Genomic DNA, 7,370 nt, shown 5'->3' on the forward strand with positions numbered 1-7,370 from the left:
AAAGGAATGATAACTTTCCCTGTTACCATGCGTGTCCTGTAAATATGATTAATTAAACTTGTAACTGAAACAAGTTGCAGGGTTTTATTTGAGCCACTAGATGGGAGGGTGTTCCAGTAATATAACCCTGGTAAGACAGATGAATTGGACCGGTTTTCAGCATCCTGTTGTGAAATGTATTGTTTGATTCTGGAAACGAAGCAGTGTCATACCCCAGAGTGACCAGGAGGGGGAGCTATGTGTTCTATACAGAGATGAAACAGTGCCATACCCCAGAGTGACCAGCAGAGGGAGCTCTGTGTTCCTCTCTTATAAGTTATAGTTGATGTGGGCAGGCTGTCTATTCCTCTGAGGGTGTATTTATTATGGATCCCCATTAGTTCCTGCCAAGGCAGCAGCTACTCTTCCTGGGGTTTATTATGGATCATCATTAGTTCCTGTCAAGACAGCAGCTACTCTTCCTGGGGTTTATTATGGATCCTCATTAGTTCCTGCCAAGGCAGCAGCTACTCTTCCTGGGGTTTATTATGGATCACCATTAGTTCCTGTCAAGGCAGCAGTTACTCTTCCTGGGATTTATTATGGATCCCCATTAGTTCCTGCCAAGGCAGCAGCTACTCTTCCTGGGATTTATTATGGATCCTCATTAGTTCCTGCCAAGGCAGCAGTTACTCTTCCTGGGATTTATTATGGATCCCCATTAGTTCCTGCCAAGGCAGCAGCTACTCTTCCTGGGGTTTATTATAGATCCCATTAGTTCCTGCCAAGGCAGCAGTTACTCTTCCTGGTGTTTATTATGGATCCCCATTAGTTCCTGTCAAGGCAGCAGCTACTCTTCCTGGGATTTATTATGGATCACCATTAGTTCCTGTCAAGGCAGCAGTTACTCTTCCTGGGATTTATTATGGATCCTCATTAGTTCCTGCCAAGGCAGCAGTTACTCTTCCTGGGATTTATTATGGATCCCCATTAGTTCCTGCCAAGGCAGCAGCTACTCTTCCTGGGGTTTATTATGGATCCCCATTAGTTCCTGCCAAGACAGCAGCTACTCTTCCTGGGGTTTATTATGGATCCTCATTAGTTCCTGCCAAGGCAGCAGCTACTCTTCCTGGGGTTTACTATGGATCCATATTAGTTCCTGCCAAGGCAGCAGCTACTCTTCCTGGGGTTTATTATGGATTCCCATTAGTTCCTGCCAAGGCAGCAGCTACTCTTCCTGGGGTTTATTATGGATCCCCATTAGTTCCTGCCAAGGCAGCAGCTACTCTTCCTGGAGTTTATTATGGATCCCCATTAGTTCCTGCCAAGGCGGCAGCTACTCTTCCTGGGGTTTATTATGGATCCCCATTAGTTCCTGTCAAGACAGCAGCTACTCTTCCTGGGGGTTATTATGGATCCCCATTAGTTCCTGCCAAGGCAGCAGCTACTCTTCCTGGTCTGGCAAAATTAAGCCAGTTATACAATTTTAAAAACAATACAATACATTCATTACAGAATTCACAACACACTAAGTGTGTGCCCTCAGGCCCCTACTCCACTACCACACATCTACAACACACTGTGCCCTCAGGCCCCTACTCCACTACCACATATCTACAACACACTAAGGGTGTGTCCTCAGGCCCCTACTCCACTACCACATATCTACAACACACTAAGGGTGTGCCCTCAGGCCCCTACTCCACTACCACATATCTACAACACACTAAGGGTGTGTCCTCAGGACCCTACTCCACTACCACATATCTACAACACACTGTGTGCCCTCAGGCCCCTACTCCACTACCACATATCTACAACACACTGTGCCCTCAGGCCCCTACTCCACTACCACATATCTACAACACACTAAGGGTGTGCCCTCAGGACCCTACTCCACTACCACATATCTACAACACACTGTGCCCTCAGGCCCCTATTCCACTACCACATATCTACAACACACTAAGGGTGTGTCCTCAGGCCCCTACTCCACTACCACATATCTACAACACACTGTGTGCCCTCAGGCCCCTACTCCACTACCACATATCTACAACCCACTGTGTGCCCTCAGGACCCTACTCCACTACCACATATCTACAACACACTAAAGGTGTGTCCTCAGGACCCTACTCCACTACCACATATCTACAACACACTAAAGGTGTGTCCTCAGGACCCTACTCCACTACCACAACACACTAAGGGTGTGCCCTCAGGACCCTACTCCACTACCACATATCTACAACACACTGTGTGCCCTCAGGCCCCTACTCCACTACCACATATCTACAACACACTGTGTGCCCTCAGGACCCTACTCCACTACCACATATCTACAACACACTAAGGGTTTGCCCTCAGGACCCTACTCCACTACCACATATCTACAACACACTGTGTGCCCTCAGGCCCCTACTCCACTACCACATATCTACAACACACTGTGTGCCCTCAGGACCCTACTCCACTACCACATATCTACAACACACTGTGTGCCCTCAGGCCCCTACTCCACTACCACACATCTACAACACACTGTGTGCCCTCAGGACCCTACTCCACTACCACATATCTACAACACACTGTGTGCCCTCAGGCCCCTACTCCACTACCACACATCTACAACACACTGTGTGTCCTCAGGACCCTACTCCACTACCACATATCTACAACACTAAGGGTGTGCCCTCAGGACCCTACTCCACTACCACATATCTACAACACACTAAGGGTGTGCCCTTAGGACCCTACTCCACTACCACATATCTACAACACACTAAGGGTGTGTCCTCAGGACCCTACTCCACTACCACATATCTACAACACACTAAAGGTGTGTCCTCAGGACCCTACTCCACTACCACATATCTACAACACACTAAGGGTGTGCCCTCAGGACCCTACTCCACTACCACATATCTACAACACACTAAGGGTGTGTCCTCAGGACCCTACTCCACTACCACATATCTACAACACACTAAGGGTGTGCCCTCAAGACCCTACTCCACTACCACATATCTACAACACACTGTGCCCTCAGGCCCCTACTCCACTACCACATATCTACAACACACTGTGTGCCCTCAGGCCCCTACTCCACTACCACATATCTACAACACACTAAGGGTGTGCCCTCAGGCCCCTACTCCACTACCACATATCTACAACACACTGTGTGCCCTCAGGACCCTACTCCACTACCACATATCTACAGCACACTAGGGGTGTGTCATCAGGACCCTACTCCACTACCACATATCTACAACACACTATGTGCCCTCAGGGCCCTACTCCACTACCACATATCTACAACACACTAAGGGTGTGCCCTCAGGCCCCTACTCCACTACCACATATCTACAACACACTAAGGGTGTGTCCTCAGGACCCTACTCCACTACCACATATCTACAACACACTGTGTGTCCTCAGGACCCTACTCCACTACCACATATCTACAACACACTAAGGGTGTGTCCTCAGGACCCTACTCCACTACCACATATCTACAACACACTGTGTGCCCTCAGGACCCTACTCCACTACCACATATCGACAAAACACTAAGGGTGTGCCCTCAGGCCCCTACTCCACTACCACATATCTACAACACACTGTGTGCCCTCAGGACCCTACTCCACTACCACATATCTACAACACACTGTGTGCCCTCAGGACCCTACTCCACTACCACATATCTACAACACACTGTGTGCCCTCAGGCCCCTACTACACTACCACATATCGACAAAACACTAAGGGTGTGCCCTCAGGCCCCTACTCCACTACCACATATCTACAGCACACTAAGGGTGTGTCCTCAGGCCCCTACTCCACTACCACATATCTACAACACTAAGGGTGTGCCCTTAGGACCCTACTCCACTACCACATATCTACAACACACTGTGTGCCCTCAGGACCCTACTCCACTACCACATATCTACAACACACTAAGGGTGTGTCCTCAGGACCCTACTCCACTACCACATATCTACAACACACTATGTGCCCTCAGGGCCCTACTCCACTACCACATATCTACAACACACTAAGGGTGTGTCCTCAGGACCCTACTCCACTACCACATATCTACAACACACTGTGTGCCCTCAGGACCCTACTCCACTACCACATATCTACAACACACTAAGGGTGTGCCCTCAGGACCCTACTCCACTACCACATATCTACAACACACTAAGGGTGTGTCCTCAGGACCCTACTCCACTACCACATATCTACAACACACTGTGTGCCCTCAGGCCCCTACTCCACTACCACATATCTACAACACACTGTGTGCCCTCAGGCCCCTACTCCACTACCACATATCTGCAACCCAAAACCCATGTGTACGTGTGTGTATAGTGCGTATGTTATCATGTGTGTGTTACTTCACAGACCCCGCTGTTGCATAAGGTGTATTGCTACTGTTATTTTTCACTGTCTTTTTACTGTTGTTTTATTTCTTTGCTTAACTATTGTTCACCTAATACCTTTTTTGCACTGTTGGTTAGACGCTGTAAGTACGCATTTCACTGTAAGGTGCATGTGACAAGTAAACTTTGATTTGATTTTAGCTGCTTTTTAAATCTGATTCTACTGCTGCATCAGTTACTTGATGTGGGATAGAGTTCCATGTAGTCATGGCTCTATGTAGTACTGTGCACCTCCCATAGTCTGTTCTGGACTTGGGGACTGTGAAGAGACCTCTGGTGACATGTCTTGTGGGGTATGCGTGGGCGTCCGAGCTGTGTGATAGTATTTTAAACAGACAACTCGGGACCTTCAGCTTGTCAACACCTCTTACAAAAAAAACAAGTAATGAGGAAGTCAATCTCTCTCACACTTTGAGAGATTGATATGCATGTCATTAATGTCAGGCTGTCACTCTGTGTACCCTCCTGTGTTGCTTTCCTTCATTGTGTTTGTTGGCTTTGATGAGGGTGAGTTGATGTGTTAGGAACAGTGGGTTTGTGTTATGCAGTAGAGCTGTAGAGAACAGTGGGTTTGTGTTATGCAGTAGGGCTGTAGAGAACAGTGGGTTTGTGTTATGCAGTAGGGCTGTAGAGAACAGTGGGTTTGTGTTATGCAGTAGGGCTGTAGAGAACAGTGGGTTTGTGTTATGCAGTAGAGAACAGTGGGTTTGTGTTATGCAGTAGGGCTGTAGAGAACAGTGGGTTTGTGTTATGCAGTAGAGCTGTAGAGAACAGTGGGTTTGTGTTATGCAGTAGGGCAGTAGAGAACAGTGAGTTTGTGTTATGCAGTAGAGAACAGTGGGTTTGTGTTATGCAGTAGAGAACAGTGGGTTTGTGTTGTGCAGTAGGACTGTAGAGAACAGTGGGTTTGTGTTATGCAGTAGAGAACAGTGGGTTGTGTTATGCAGTAGGGCTGTAGAGAACAGTGGGTTTGTGTTATGCAGTAGAGAACAGTGGGTTTGTGTTATGCAGTAGGGCAGTAGAGAACAGTGGGTTTGTGTTATGCAGTAGGACTGTAGAGAACAGTGGGTTTGTGTTATGCAGTAGGGCTGTAGAGAACAGTGGGTTTGTGTTATGCAGTAGAGAACAGTGGGTTTGTGTTATGCAGTAGGGCTGTAGAGAACAGTGGGTTTGTGTTATGCAGTAGGGCTGTAGAGAACAGTGAGTTTGTGTTATGCAGTAGGGCTGTAGAGAACAGTGGGTTTGTGTTATGCAGTAGGACTGTAGAGAACAGTGGGTTTGTGTTATGCAGTAGAGAACAGGGGGTTTGTGTTATGCAGTAGGACTGTAGAGAACAGTGGGTTTGTGTTATGCAGTAGGGCTGTAGAGAACAGTGGGTTTGTGTTATGCAGTAGGGCTGTAGAGAACAGTGGGTTTGTGTTATGCAGTAGAGAACAGGGGGTTTGTGTTATGCAGTAGGGCTGTAGAGAACAGTGGGTTTGTGTTATGCAGTAGGGCTGTAGAGAACAGTGGGTTTGTGTTATGTAGTAGGGCTGTAGAGAACAGTGGGTTTGTGTTATGCAGTAGAGAACAGTGGGTTTGTGTTATGCAGTAGGACTGTAGAGAACAGTGGGTTTGTGTTATGCAGTAGAGCTGTAGAGAACAGTGGGTTTGTGTTATGCAGTAGAGAACAGGGGGTTTGTGTTATGCAGTAGGACTGTAGAGAACAGTGGGGTTGTGTTATGCAGTAGGACTGTAGAGAACAGTGGGTTTGTGTTATGCAGTAGAGAACAGGGGGTTTGTGTTATGCAGTAGGACTGTAGAGAACAGTGGGTTTGTGTTATGCAGTAGGGCTGTAGAGAACAGTGGGTTTGTGTTATGCAGTAGGGCTGTAGAGAACAGTGGGTTTGTGTTATGCAGTAGAGAACAGGGGGTTTGTGTTATGCAGTAGGACTGTAGAGAACAGTGGGTTTGTGTTATGCAGTAGAGAACAGGGGGTTTGTGTTATGCAGTAGGACTGTAGAGAACAGTGGGTTTGTGTTATGCAGTAGGGCTGTAGAGAACAGTGGGTTTGTGTTATGCAGTAGGGCTGTAGAGAACAGTGGGTTTGTGTTATGCAGTAGAGAACAGGGGGTTTGTGTTATGCAGTAGGGCTGTAGAGAACAGTGGGTTTGTGTTATGCAGTAGGGCTGTAGAGAACAGTGGGTTTGTGTTATGCAGTAGAGAACAGGGGGTTTGTGTTATGCAGTAGGGCTGTAGAGAACAGTGGGTTTGTGTTATGCAGTAGGGCTGTAGAGAACAGTGGGTTTGTGTTATGCAGTAGGGCTGTAGAGAACAGTGGGTTTGTGTTATGCAGTAGGGCAGTAGAGAACAGTGGGTTTGTGTTATGCAGTAGGGCTGTAGAGAACAGTGGGTTTGTGTTATGCAGTAGAGAACAGTGGGTTTGTGTTATGCAGTAGAGAACAGTGGGTTTGTGTTATACAGTAGGACTGTAGAGAACAGTGGGTTTGTGTTATACAGTAGGGCTGTAGAGAACAGTGGGTTTGTGTTATGCAGTAGGACTGTAGAGAACAGTGGGTTTGTGTTATGCAGTAGAGAACAGTGGGTTTGTGTTATACAGTAGGGCTGTAGAGAACAGTGGGTTTGTGTTATGCAGTAGGGCTGTAGAGAACAGTGGGTTTGTGTTATGCAGTAGGGCTGTAGAGAACAGTGGGTTTGTGTTATGCAGTAGGGCTGTAGAGAACAGTGGGTTTGTGTTATGCAGTAGAGAACAGTGGGTTTGTGTTATGCAGTAGGGCTGTAGAGAACAGTGGGTTTGTGTTATGCAGTAGAGAACAGTGGGTTTGTGTTATGCAGTAGGGCTGTAGAGAACAGTGGGTTTGTGTTATGCAGTAGAGAACAGTGGGTTTGTGTTATGCAGTAGGGCTGTAGAGAACAGTGGGTTTGTGTTATGCAGTAGGG

Source organism: Salvelinus fontinalis, unplaced genomic scaffold (assembly GCF_029448725.1).
Source record: "Salvelinus fontinalis isolate EN_2023a unplaced genomic scaffold, ASM2944872v1 scaffold_0250, whole genome shotgun sequence".
NCBI classification, from domain to species: Eukaryota; Metazoa; Chordata; class Actinopteri; order Salmoniformes; family Salmonidae; genus Salvelinus; species Salvelinus fontinalis.